This window comes from Phallusia mammillata, chromosome 6, assembly GCF_965637545.1.
Source record: "Phallusia mammillata chromosome 6, kaPhaMamm4.hap1.1, whole genome shotgun sequence".
Classification (NCBI taxonomy): domain Eukaryota; kingdom Metazoa; phylum Chordata; class Ascidiacea; order Phlebobranchia; family Ascidiidae; genus Phallusia; species Phallusia mammillata.
In genome coordinates, this window is record NC_137257.1 from 5,491,525 (window position 1) to 5,503,958 (window position 12,434).

General features: G+C 36.5%; 2 long non-coding RNA genes across 2 annotated transcripts; one reads left to right on the plus strand and one right to left on the minus strand.

The window, feature by feature from the left end:
- Window positions 1-1,659: 1,659 nt before the first annotated feature.
- LOC145233674 (uncharacterized) lies at window positions 1,660-3,708 on the plus strand. The gene is made up of 2 exons (XR_013861157.1): window positions 1,660-2,612; window positions 3,564-3,708. It is a non-coding gene; the product is annotated as an uncharacterized LOC145233674 (long non-coding RNA).
- A 5,754-nt stretch (window positions 3,709-9,462) lies between these two features.
- On the minus strand, window positions 9,463-12,211 carry LOC145233673 (uncharacterized). Its single transcript, XR_013861156.1, has 2 exons — window positions 12,135-12,211; window positions 9,463-11,322 (listed from the first exon to the last, which is right to left on the minus strand). It is a non-coding gene; the product is annotated as an uncharacterized LOC145233673 (long non-coding RNA).
- Between the last annotated feature and the right edge of the window lie 223 nt (window positions 12,212-12,434).

The following is a 12,434-nucleotide window of genomic DNA, read 5'->3' on the forward strand; positions in this document are numbered from 1 at the left end:
AAAACATTTTAGGGGGCTAGCGAGATAAATACTGGGGTTATCAACAAAAACAAAGTGGGATGCACATCTACATAACTATATCTACCATCTGTGTAAATTTCAGCCAAATTCATCCAACATTTGATGGAAAAACGAGTCGGACAAACTTCGGGGAAAAAATACCCATTTTAGGGGGCTATCGGGGTAAATACTGGGGTTATCAACAAAAACAAAGTGGGATGCACATCTACATAACTATATCTACCATCTGTGTAAATTTCAGCAAAATTCATCCAACATTTCATGGAAAAACTAGTCGGACAAACTTCGGGGGAAAATACCTATGTTAGGGGGCTAGCGAGATAAATACTGGAGTTATCAACAAAAACAAAGTGGGATGCACATCTACATAACTATATCTACCATCTGTGTAAATTTCAGCCAAATTCATCCAACATTTGATTGAAAAACGAATCGGACAAACTTCGGGGGAAAAATACCCATTTTAGGGGGCTAGCGGGGTAAATACTGGGGTTATCAACAAAAAAAAAGTGGGATGCACATCTGCATAACTATATCTACCATCTGTGTAAATTTCAGCAAAATTCATCCAACATTTCATGGAAAAACTAGTCGGACAAACTTCGGGGGAAAATACCTATGTTAGGGGGCTAGCGAGATAAATACTGGGGTTATCAACAAAAACAAAGTGGGATGCACATCTACATAACTATATCTACCATCTGTGTAAATTTCAGCCAAATTCATCCAACATTTGATTGAAAAACGAATCGGACAAACTTCGTGGAAAAAACATTTTAGGGGGCTAGCGGGGTAAATACTGGGGTTATCAACAAAAACAAAGTGGGATGCACATCTACATAACTATATCTACCATCTGTGTAAATTTCAGCCAAATTCATCCAACATTTGATTGAAAAACGAGTCTGACAAACTTCGGGGGAAAATACCTATTTTAGGGGGCTAGCGAGATAAATACTGGGGTTATCAACAAAAACAAAGTGGGATGCACATCTACATAACTATATCTACCATCTGTGTAAATTTCAGCCAATCCATCAAACATTTGATGGAAAAACGAGTCGGACAAACTTCGGGGATAAAATACCCATTTTAGGGGGCTAGCGGGGTAAATAATGGGGTTATCAACAAAAACAAAGTGGGATGCACATCTGCATAACTACATCTACCATCTGTGTAAATTTCATCCAAATCCATCAAGGATTTGATGGAAAAACGAGTCGGACAAACTTTGGGGAGAAAAAAGAAAGAAAAACAAACAAAAACAATTTGAGTAAAAACCCCTTCAGGGAAGGGGACCCATAATAAATAACAAACAAGTGTAGCAGAATGAAAGTGCCAACTCTGCTTTGATGCTTTGTGTGAAAACAATGACATACAGTGATACAACAATGAAAAAAATGATGCAACAATCGCAATTGTTGATTCTAAAGATGGACTATTTCGATCATGCCATTTAAACGTTGCAAATACCCCTATCAGAGAATGATTATATCGTGTAAACCAGTGATTTTCAACCGGTGTTCCGTGAAAGATCATCAGGTGTTCCGCGAGAAACTTGCTGGTTTGAATATAGGATTCTAATGTTTTAGACTTCTATGGTTTACCTTATGTTTCATGTCTAACACCGGTCCAAAATCACTGGTTTAATATAATAAGACTCGTTCTCTAATTATAACATAGCTAAATTGCGACTAAACTGCTGACGGTTAGTGCAATTTAGCTGGGTAAGCTTTAAGAATAATATAACCTTTAAACCCTGTCTCCGCCTAAACGAGTTTCAACCAGTTTTTTGACGCTCAGCAAATTTGTTTGCGCGGAAAACGATGAATCAAGAAACAGCCAGTGCGGGGCGTGTATTGTATTTAAGTACAATACTAGTTTTATTTTCGTTTTCATAAAACCTCCCCTCACCTTCAATAGCTTTGTATGAGCGTTTTCATCCGTTTCCGTGATTTGCGATTTAGCGGTTCCCGCGATTTAGCGTTTTAGTGTCAGAGCCTGGTTGTTTTATTGCATCAAAATTTCGTTTGGTGTTCCGCAAAATTATTTTAATGCATGAAGTGTTCCGTGGCTCAAAAAAGGTTGAAAAACACTGGTGTAAACTCACTGGTTTTACAGGGTATTCCAACCGAGTAAAACACATAAATTCTAAAAGTACCTTCGCGGGCCGCACAAAAACCCTTGGAGGGCCGCGTGTTTGAGACTCCTGCCCTAAAGACAGACTTGGACAACTAGATTTTTTTCAGTTTTTTGAATTAGATGAGAAATGAAAATAGAGCATCTCATTTTTTTACAAATTAAAAATAGAACTAGAAAAGTGGCTTTCTGATATACTTCTATTTTATATATTCTATACAATATTTACCAGTTTACTATACTATACAGAAATTTTTTTAAGTCGTTTGCTACAAAGGTATCGTTTGCTACAAAGGTATACCGTACATACTCGCAGATAGGTCACAATTTTTTCTTTATATTTTTTTCAAAAAAATAGAGGTGCGACCAATCCGCTCAACATCAGTGCAAATCGCCACCAAGTCGGAACAAAATTGAAAGTTTTCGGCTATTGCAAGTACCGTATTTTCCAGGTAATAAGCCTACTTTTCGTCCTAATTTTCTGGGTTTGGCTGATTGGGCGAATACAACGTATTTATTCGAGTATAACGCGCAAAATTTTATACTAATTTTCTATAAAGAATTAAGGGTGTGCGTTATAGACGCGAATTTTAGTGGAAATGTGCTATTGCCACTGTGGTTCTATCGAATACGGGTGCATGCGCTCGTGCACGCACATACCAATGCGAGACAGTTTCATGAGCGCACACGCTCAGCGTGCGTTGGATTTTCCAGTTTCGTTGAGAAAAAATGTAAACATATTTTGATTGTATTAAGTAGTGATGCACCGAAGTTTCGGTTGGCCGAAACATTTCGGCCGAATATGCTGTTTTCCGATGTTTCGGTTTCGGCCCGAACTTTTTAATTGCATGGAATTAATGCCCAAACTATCATTTTCACCAATACAAAACGTCATAAATCATCTAATTGTTGTATTTATTACAATACGAGCCACGTTGTCTGCAAAATATTACAAGTTTAGTAAAGCTTCCGCATTGTGGAAGTAATTTTGATTTGTCATAATTCACTTCACTCGCATTAACGACACAAGGTTCAGTTGAAAACATCTATAGAAACGGGGATTTTTCGGTTCGGCCTGAATCGGCCGAAATTATTCGGCCTCTTGGCCGAATATTCGGTTTCGGCCCGAACCTTTTTAGGCGGGTTCGGTGCATCACTAGTATTAAGCCCTACAAAACAAAAGAGGAAGTCATCTATACAAAAAAGCTAGGAAAAGGGCCTTTTAAATCCCTAGATTTTCAGTGCGACTTATGTGCCAGTCAACTCTAAATTAAACTTTTTTGACACAAAACTAATAGCGCGACCTATCGGCGAGTACATACGGTACATAACAATTTGTTTTTCACCTAACTTTGTTTCACAAAAATGACCGTTTAATGACCCTTTGACACTGTATTTAACAGCATGCAGTCCTTAGTGTTCAACAGTACCGTTTAGCCCAGCGGTGCACAACCTGCGGATGGAGAGACGAGTTTGTGCGGGCCGTGAACATGTTTTACAAAATGGATGTACTGGCGGCTGTGACGTAAATAAAACTTTTTTGCTAAATATTTTGATTTTTAAACTGCTCCAAACAGTTTTTCTAATACTAAAAAGAGTATTACCAGCCCAGCAGACATGTGCATCAGATTTTTTGTACACCTATTGTTTGCAAACAATGCGAACAAAACAGGTACCTCAAACATCACAATATAGATTATGACATCATAAACATGTAAGATCTTCATACCGTGCAGCTTAATCTGTGCACCAGGCTGGAAGTTAATCTGGGCTTTTAGGTGTCATAAGATGGTACATACATATGATACAAACCAATTTTTTTTACATCAGTAATATTGAAACAAAAACAAAAAGGCAAATGGCGGCCGTTGGTGAAATAAAGATCTGCGATGCGACCGTCCTAGCAAAAAGGTTGTGCACCCCTGGTTTAACCTAATTTATACATGACTTAAGTACTGATTCTTGAATTGATTTGTCAAAAATAAAAAAAATACGTTATGACAAAAAATTCTTAACTGTGTTGTAATGCCAACAAGTTGACCTTTAGTGACCCATGGTTTTGTGACAACCAAGCTGACAATGAGAATTTAAAGACCATTTATCGCGGCATTCGAAAAAGTTAAGTTTATTTTTTCATTTTTTGTTGATCAACGACGTTTTGCCTGACATAAACGAAACCGAAGTACGTTTATTGAGTTTAAATTACGTCTTAGGTGTAAAATCTTCGCCAAAACTGAAAATGCGCGTGATAACTCAATAAAACGACACAGCATTGCTGCATAAAAAAAACAGCTGATTTCTAATCACCCAAACGACTGTCTCGTAAAACGTCTTTACGGACGTCAAACTGAGCACTCCCACTCTGCCGCCTTAATCGTAAACCAGTGAATTCCTCCCTTGGGACTTACATCTGACTGATAGCGAACACATGTTATGGGTTGTAAAGGTAAATGGCAAAGCAGGGGGTACGACATGCAGGGTGAAATTATATGCTATTTAGGCATATTTGTGAAGAATGCGCAACAAGTTACTTTGTACTACTTACAATACTGTTTTCATGCATGCATTCAACACCTCAATTATAAATACACTGAGTTTAATTGCAATTTTGTTTACTTCTGTAGGGCATTTTATACAGGGGGTGCGAGAAAATTTGATGAAAGCTTAAAGGGTACTAGCGCAAAAAAGGTTCAGAAACACTGATATAAAGAGTGAAAAATGAGTGAATCCAATAGAAAGTTACAAAATTCTTTAGTATACCTTTCATTTCAGCAAACAACAAAGCATGAAACTCCTAGATCTTGTACTTTGGTAAGTTTAGCCGTTTTTAAAAAATATGTTCTGGGGGCCTGTGGGTGAACCCTTGGGTTATTCGGGGTCAAACTTCAGGAGGATCAGGTATGGATAAATAACTAACATCTGTGTAAATTTAAATAAATTTGAAGCACTCTTGCTTGACCAAACGTGTATCACAAACCAGCATTAGACAGAAAAATACGGACAAAAACAATATGTGTCCCCTTCAGGGAAGGGGATCCATAATCATCTAGTTGTCCAAAGTCTGCCTGAAGCAGGGGTGGGCAACCTGCAGCCCGCAGGCCGCATGCGGCCCTTCATTAAAGCTTGTGCGGCCCGCAGAGATGCTTGGATTTCAAAAGTACTGACAAACGAGTCCAATTATTACATATTTTTGAACTGATTAATGCGCCTGATGCTAGTTTTCTGCGATCTGGCAAAATGTGGCTAGAATCAAATACGAATTTTACTTGTAGTTAAGCATATTTGGCAAGAAACAAAGCAAAATCACTTTGTGTGATGCACATGTGCGGCCCTCGATCCAATTTTGTCATTTATAATTGGCCCTACAGTAACAAAGGTTGCCCACCCCTGGCCTAAAGTTTAAACCAGGTTAGAAACCACTGTAGCAATATATATATATAGTCTCTTAAAATTTGTAAGGCTACAATGCAAATTTGTTTCGTAAAACAAATACATTCTGATTAACCCTAGGGATCAAGATTCTCCTTTACAAACACTGGAAAAAAACAAATTCTGAACACTAGCAACGGAAAATGCCACCCAAAGGCTTGTGTAGGTCTTCTGCCTAAACTAGAAGGGTTGCTTAGCACATGTACCCATTGACATACACCGTTACTATTTTTTTGGGATTAAATAGACAATGTTTTTTCAAAAAAAATCAGGTCTCATTTTAAGGGAATAGTTGGGGTAAGGGATAGATTTATACCAGTGTTTCATACCTGAACGGAACGAAACCAAATGACGTTGATTCGTTCTGGACCGATATTTTCATTTCGTTCTGGTCTGATTGAAATAAATTTATAGCGATATTTTTCAGTCGTTCAGTCTTACCAAACGAACGTTTCTTTGTGGTCTTTACAACTATTAAGCGAAAAATTAAGAAAGATGCAACACACAAGAATTATTGTCGGTTGTTGTTATGTCACATAACATTTGCCAATGATAGTCAAACGGATGTAAATTGTAGGAGGTTTGATTTTTATTATAGCTTAACGACGTGAAATTTTTAGCAGTTGTTTCATGTCAAATGTCCAGAATGAAATACCGGAATAAGAAGTAGCGGTATTTCGTTCCATTCCGGTATTTCGAATATTTTTTATTTCGCCATTTGAGCCACAAATTATTTATTTCGTTCCAGAATAATGTTCCGTTCTGTTATGAAACACTGATTTATATGGTAAAAACAATAATAATCACATTAGAAGGGCAATAGGCACTGTTTAGTGTGCTTTGTCTTTACTGAGGTGGCATATTTAAGTGACACAAATTGTTATTTTTACACGGCCCCCTTGGCTTTACCACACAAGTGTTAAGGTTCATAGCTTATTATCACTTATATTGTCAGTGATAAACACATACATTTACTCACAAAATTGCTTAACTGGGATTTGACACAATTCATGTTATCCAGCTCACTTGGTGGTTATGATGTCACAATATGTTTAAGCCACAGTGGGTAATAATTAGGGATGGAAGAAAGTTCTTGATGTGGTGGGGTGCATTATTATCTGTAGTGAAGTGGTTTGGTTTTAAAAGTTTTTACAAAAAAACTAAATGTGGCTGGTTTGCTTCCCATGGAATTCAGTGTCAAATGGTAAATGACACTAGCAAATTTGCCATTTAACTAATACAAGCAGTTCACCTACATAACAAACATTCTTCTGGTTGCACTAGAAAGGCGGCTTTCATTTACATTGACAATTTACATATTTTATACTGTCCTATTCAATGATGAACTATATGCACTAATTGACTTACTATATGTATTGTTTTTGCAAGCAAAAACGAACAGGCCCCATGTATGTGTATGTGCTAATTAGTAACAGTATTGTTATGATGTCAGTATTTTTAGATTCTAAAGGACAAGTTACAAAAAGTTTCGCCCTAAACTTTTAAAAATTTTGCCTTTCTTCTTTTAACATCATTGCAGAAACAAACGATTATTGACCTTCTACCTTAGTTTTGGTGACATATATTAAAAAATAATAATACAACAGGGGTGCAAAAATGCGGTCGCACAGTCGCGCGACCAATAAAGTGCGCCACCGCAGTTTGTAGTCACAACTAAAGGTGGTCTATATTTTTGTAATTAATTCACAGAAATATTCTCGAAAAACACGCTCGAGTCAAGCCTCGACCGAATTACGTTAGTCGCATATTTTATGAGGCACTATCGCGATCGTCGTGGGTATGGTGCAATCGCACACGTGTCTCAAAAAGAATTTGCAACGCATATGCACTCAACAACATGTCACTCACGCCGCACAAACAGTTTCAACGGATTGTAGCTATTATATTTGAAAAGACGCAATATTTTGGCAAAAAACGTTTGCCACAAAAATATGCTCAGGTCATAATTTCAAATCGTCGTATAACATAAATCAATACATGTTGTTTATTTAGAGTTAGCCGGATAATACAGTATTACCTGATGCTATTTGTGGCATCGCTACTCATCCAATACTTAGGTGGCATTTACAAATACCGATACTTTTATAAACGAGTAAAACGTGCTTTAGTCTGTCATTTCTGCAACTAATTTTGCGAACGGTCACTTTGCACGGCTTAAACTGTTTTTTCATGTTCTTTTCAACAATGTGTCCTCCTCTTTGGGGATGGACAAATGGTAGGCCTAGTTGCAACACAATCTCTGCGTCAGGTTTGGACGTTTGCTGTTCGTATCTGAGAACATATGAGACAGCCGAAAGACCGATTTGCCAAATCAGCAATTTTATCGACGATTTGTCAGGCCTCGGGTTAAAAACTGGATATCGGGCAAACCCCAATTCCAAAGCCTATGCCAATAGACTATGCCGTGATGTTACCGAAGCACAGTGCTCTACAACCTGCCGCCGTATGCGTACTCGGAGACGAATTAGTGCGGCCGCGAAACTGTATATGGAAGTATATGTGTTGGCGGTAATGCGTTGAACTTAATTTTAGGCAATAAAACTGGTATAAATAGATTTTTCGGGGCTACACTCGGTAGCAATCAGGACAGACTTTTTGTATGCTATTGTGTGCAAACAATGCCAAATGTCAGGCAACAAACAACTTAACAATTTAGATAGTGGCGTCATTAACAATTGAAACAAGTCATTAAAGCTGTTCAGTTCAATCTATGGATTAGGCATAAACTTTTTGAAAAAAATAAAAAATCTTTGGGTTAGACATAAAATTCTTTAAATCACTAGATTATAAACAATTTGAGACATTTGGTGGCCGTTTGTAAAATAGGAACCTGCGATACGGCTATTAGTAGCTATAAATGGAATCTTCTACAAATTAACCAAATTCCAATGAATTCGAGCCTTGGTTAAAAAATTCTCTCCTTTTGGAAGGCTGATTAGGTAAATAGTGGAGCTGCAGTTCAAAACAAAACAATTGACATCTCAAAATAGCATAATCTGCAAACTGTCTAATTTTACAACTATCCAAATTTGTCCAATTCAACATTGTTTAAATAATTTTCCCAATAAACTGCAAAAACCGCCATCAAGGAACACATGTGTTCACATTTTTACAATGACCAGAGCACACATTTATATTGGTTCCAATTACTTAATATAAACACCTAAATTCATATTCTACTCTGAACATCCCTGAAAATCATTTAACAAACTTCACAATGCACCAACTGATAAAGTATGAAACTCATGCATGTTTAAGATAGAATACTTGCAACATATCATTACTATTTGTGTTTCACAAAAATGTTGCGTCAAGCATTTACTACTTGCTGTGCATAAGCAAAGCCGACCTTTACCCAGTTTCAAAGATATGCCATTCATGACTTGTTTGCTAACAAGATCCTGATCTATTCAGAATCTTTCAAGTACTTAGAAGTATCATTTTATTTCATTCACTCCCTACTCAACAACACTATTTTGCTTTTAATCTCCATACTATACAGTCTGTCATGTAACACACTTATTTGAGTGCAGACCGACTGTTTGATTAACCTAAAGCCAGGTGGTACATGGCTTCATGCATGAGGCAGAGATCATTCCAAATCATAAACCAACTAGAAGGGTGGCTTAGCACATATTGCCCTTGCATATACACTATAACCTATTTTAAAACATTGATATATTTCCTATGCTTATTTTATATTGGGTCCCATACCATCCACTATCTTTTATAACCTTAGTTGTTTCTGCAAGCAGAAGCTCATGGGTCCCCACACATGCAAAGTTGTAGATAATGCATTTCAAGAGATAACCATGTGAAAGTTTGGTGTTGTAAGGTAAACGCAGTGATCGGCACTGGGCTTAAATAATAATACTATGTAAAAACATAACATTTGAGTATGTTTAATAAACTTTGCAAAATTTCATATAATTAGAATGTTTTTTAAAAGTTCATTTATTTTAGGGGGCTAGTTGAGTAAATGTTGGGGTTAAAGGTAAAACACATCAACTGAAACCTACAAATAGCATAGTCCACATACTACCCCAAATTTTATCTAATCCCGACACTGTTTAAAAAACTGACCCATTGTAGGGGACTAGTGGGGTAACTAATGGAGTCAGACACTCAAACTAAAAAAATATGAAATCTCAATGACTCAATCAATAGTACTGCAAAATTTCAGCCCAATCCGCCAATGTTTACAATTTCGACCACTAGAGGTGTTTTGAGCGACAACCGTTAATGTTTCAGATGTCATAGGGCTGTTAACAACCCCCTAACTAACGTTCACCAAGCAATCCACAAAGTCATAAAAGAGTAACATACAACTGCTTGCCCTTGTAACACTATTGAGCAACAGAAATATTTCGTTTGTGGTGCCCAGTAACATACAAATACGTTTTACACTTTAGGGGCTTGTGGGGTAAATGATGGGGCTACATGGTTGAACACACCAATCGACATCTATAAATGGCATACTCTACAAGCTATCCAAATTTCAGCCAATTCTGACACTGTTTAAAAACTCACCCATTTTAGGGGGCTAGCGGGGTAAATACTGGGGTTATCAACAAAAACGAAGTGGGAAGCACATCTACTACATAACTACATCTACCATCTGTGTAAATTTCATCCAAATCCATCAAGGATTTGATAGAAAAACGAGTCTGACAAACTTCGGGGGAAAATACCCATTTTAGGGGGCTAGCGGGGTAAATACTGGGGTTATCAACAAAAACAAAGTGGGATGCACATCTACATAACTACATCTACCATCTGTGTAAATTTCAGCCAAATCCATCAAACATTTGATGGAAAAACGAGTCGGACAAACTTTGGGGAAAAAATACCCATTTTAGGGGGCTAGCGGGGTAAATACTGGGGTTATCAACAAAAACAAAGTGGGATGCACATCTACATAACTACATCTACCATCTGTGTAAATTTCATGCAAATCCATCAAGGATTTGATGGAAAAACGAGTCGGACAAACTTTGGGGAGAAGAAAAAAAAAGAAAAAAAAACAAAACAATTTGAGTAAAATCAATATGTGTCCCCTTCAGGGAAGGGGACCCATAATTAATCACTTCATTGCCCCTAGGGAACACAGTGTATAGCATGTACACTACAGCGTTTAAATCAAATGAGGGACTAGAAAGATTCTAGTCGAAATAACCCATGAACACAAAAACAAATATTCTGACCAAAAAAGTGACAACAGATAAAACAGACACCAAACCACAAAGAAAACAAATATATATTCACAACAAATAAAAAATCTGGGTTATATATATTAGTAGGTATTGCTGCTTTAATTTTATGTTTAAGATGTGAACTGTGGGTCAAATGAAGTCAAAATTTAGAAGAACAATTTCATGGATATATATCTAACAAGAATCATAATTTTAAATCCACATGCTGGACCAAATGGAAGGAACAAACCCACATAAGACATTACAAAATATCAACACAAACATACAAAAACAATATGTAATACAACTGTTCCCAAAATTCGGAGGCAACATTATACTTAAAATACAGCTAGTTCATACACCATAGCTTTGTAACTAAACTTGATCAAACTAATATATATAGTTATTATTTGAGCATTACTTAAACAAACAATTCAAACAAACCTTGCCAATGTCATGAGACGACTCAACTTCATAAAAGCTTGATGAATCTCTTCTGTGATGACAGTTTGAGGGAAAGCTGAAAATCACATTTGTAATTAGTCAATTTTCTAACATATGCATATTTTACATGCATACAACCAATTTAACATTTACCAAAAAATCCCTTTCTATAATTATGAGCAAACAATCACTTTTTTGTTATTTTAATTTAAAACAATGGGCACTCCCAAAGTTGTCACAATTGACCCTCCTTGGACATAAAGAATGTAGAAAGCATATTAACTAGTGTAAATCACAATGAGGAAAATTACGAACTGTCATAGTTTCATACAACCTTAAAATTGACCAGTTTTAAGCAGGTAACTAGGTAAAAGTTAAGACTACAGGGTAAAAGAGAATGTATCTCAGAGACTGTTGTATTTCACAACAGATACAAGGCTTTGGTTTAAATAGGACAAAAACACATTGCACCAACCAACAAAATATGAAACTCCTAGGTCATAGATACATTTCAGCAAATACAGCCTTAAACAAAATCTTGTTTAAGGGGCCTGTATTCACAAACTAAGACGTGTTTAAGTTTAAATAAGTTTGAAGCACCATTTCTTGTTTATGGTATAAACAATGAGGAAAACCAGTGGTGGGATTCAGCCGGTTTGCACCGGCTCTATAGAACCGTCTCAATTTTATGAGATCAGCGAACTGGTTAGCATTACTAGTTAGTGTCAATGGATCTTGCAACAGAATCAGCTAAAAAATGTGACTTTTGTAATGGAGCCAGCGGACAAAAAATTGGAATCCCACCACTGAGGAAAACCATATTACCAACATGTCAAAGAATCAAGGATTGAAAATAATTAAATGAAAATAAATAAACCACTTTTATACCTTTCATGTCAGTTTTCTGTTTTCCCGTTGTCATTTCATTCTGAGTTCAGAATAAATGTTAAAATTTTAGGTTTAAAAATAATCTGAAAAAGATATTCAAACTGTTACACCACAATCTAGTAGCTCAAGGACAAACACATTTTAGACAATCTTATGAAATATATATGTATGCGAAAACCTGAACTTAAAAAAATTGTCGTGGTGCATGAATTTTAAACCCTAACTCCACGTGGCTTACTTAAAAATTCGAAAAGTCTTGGTTTTGACACGATAAGCAAACTTACATGGTATGTACGCACA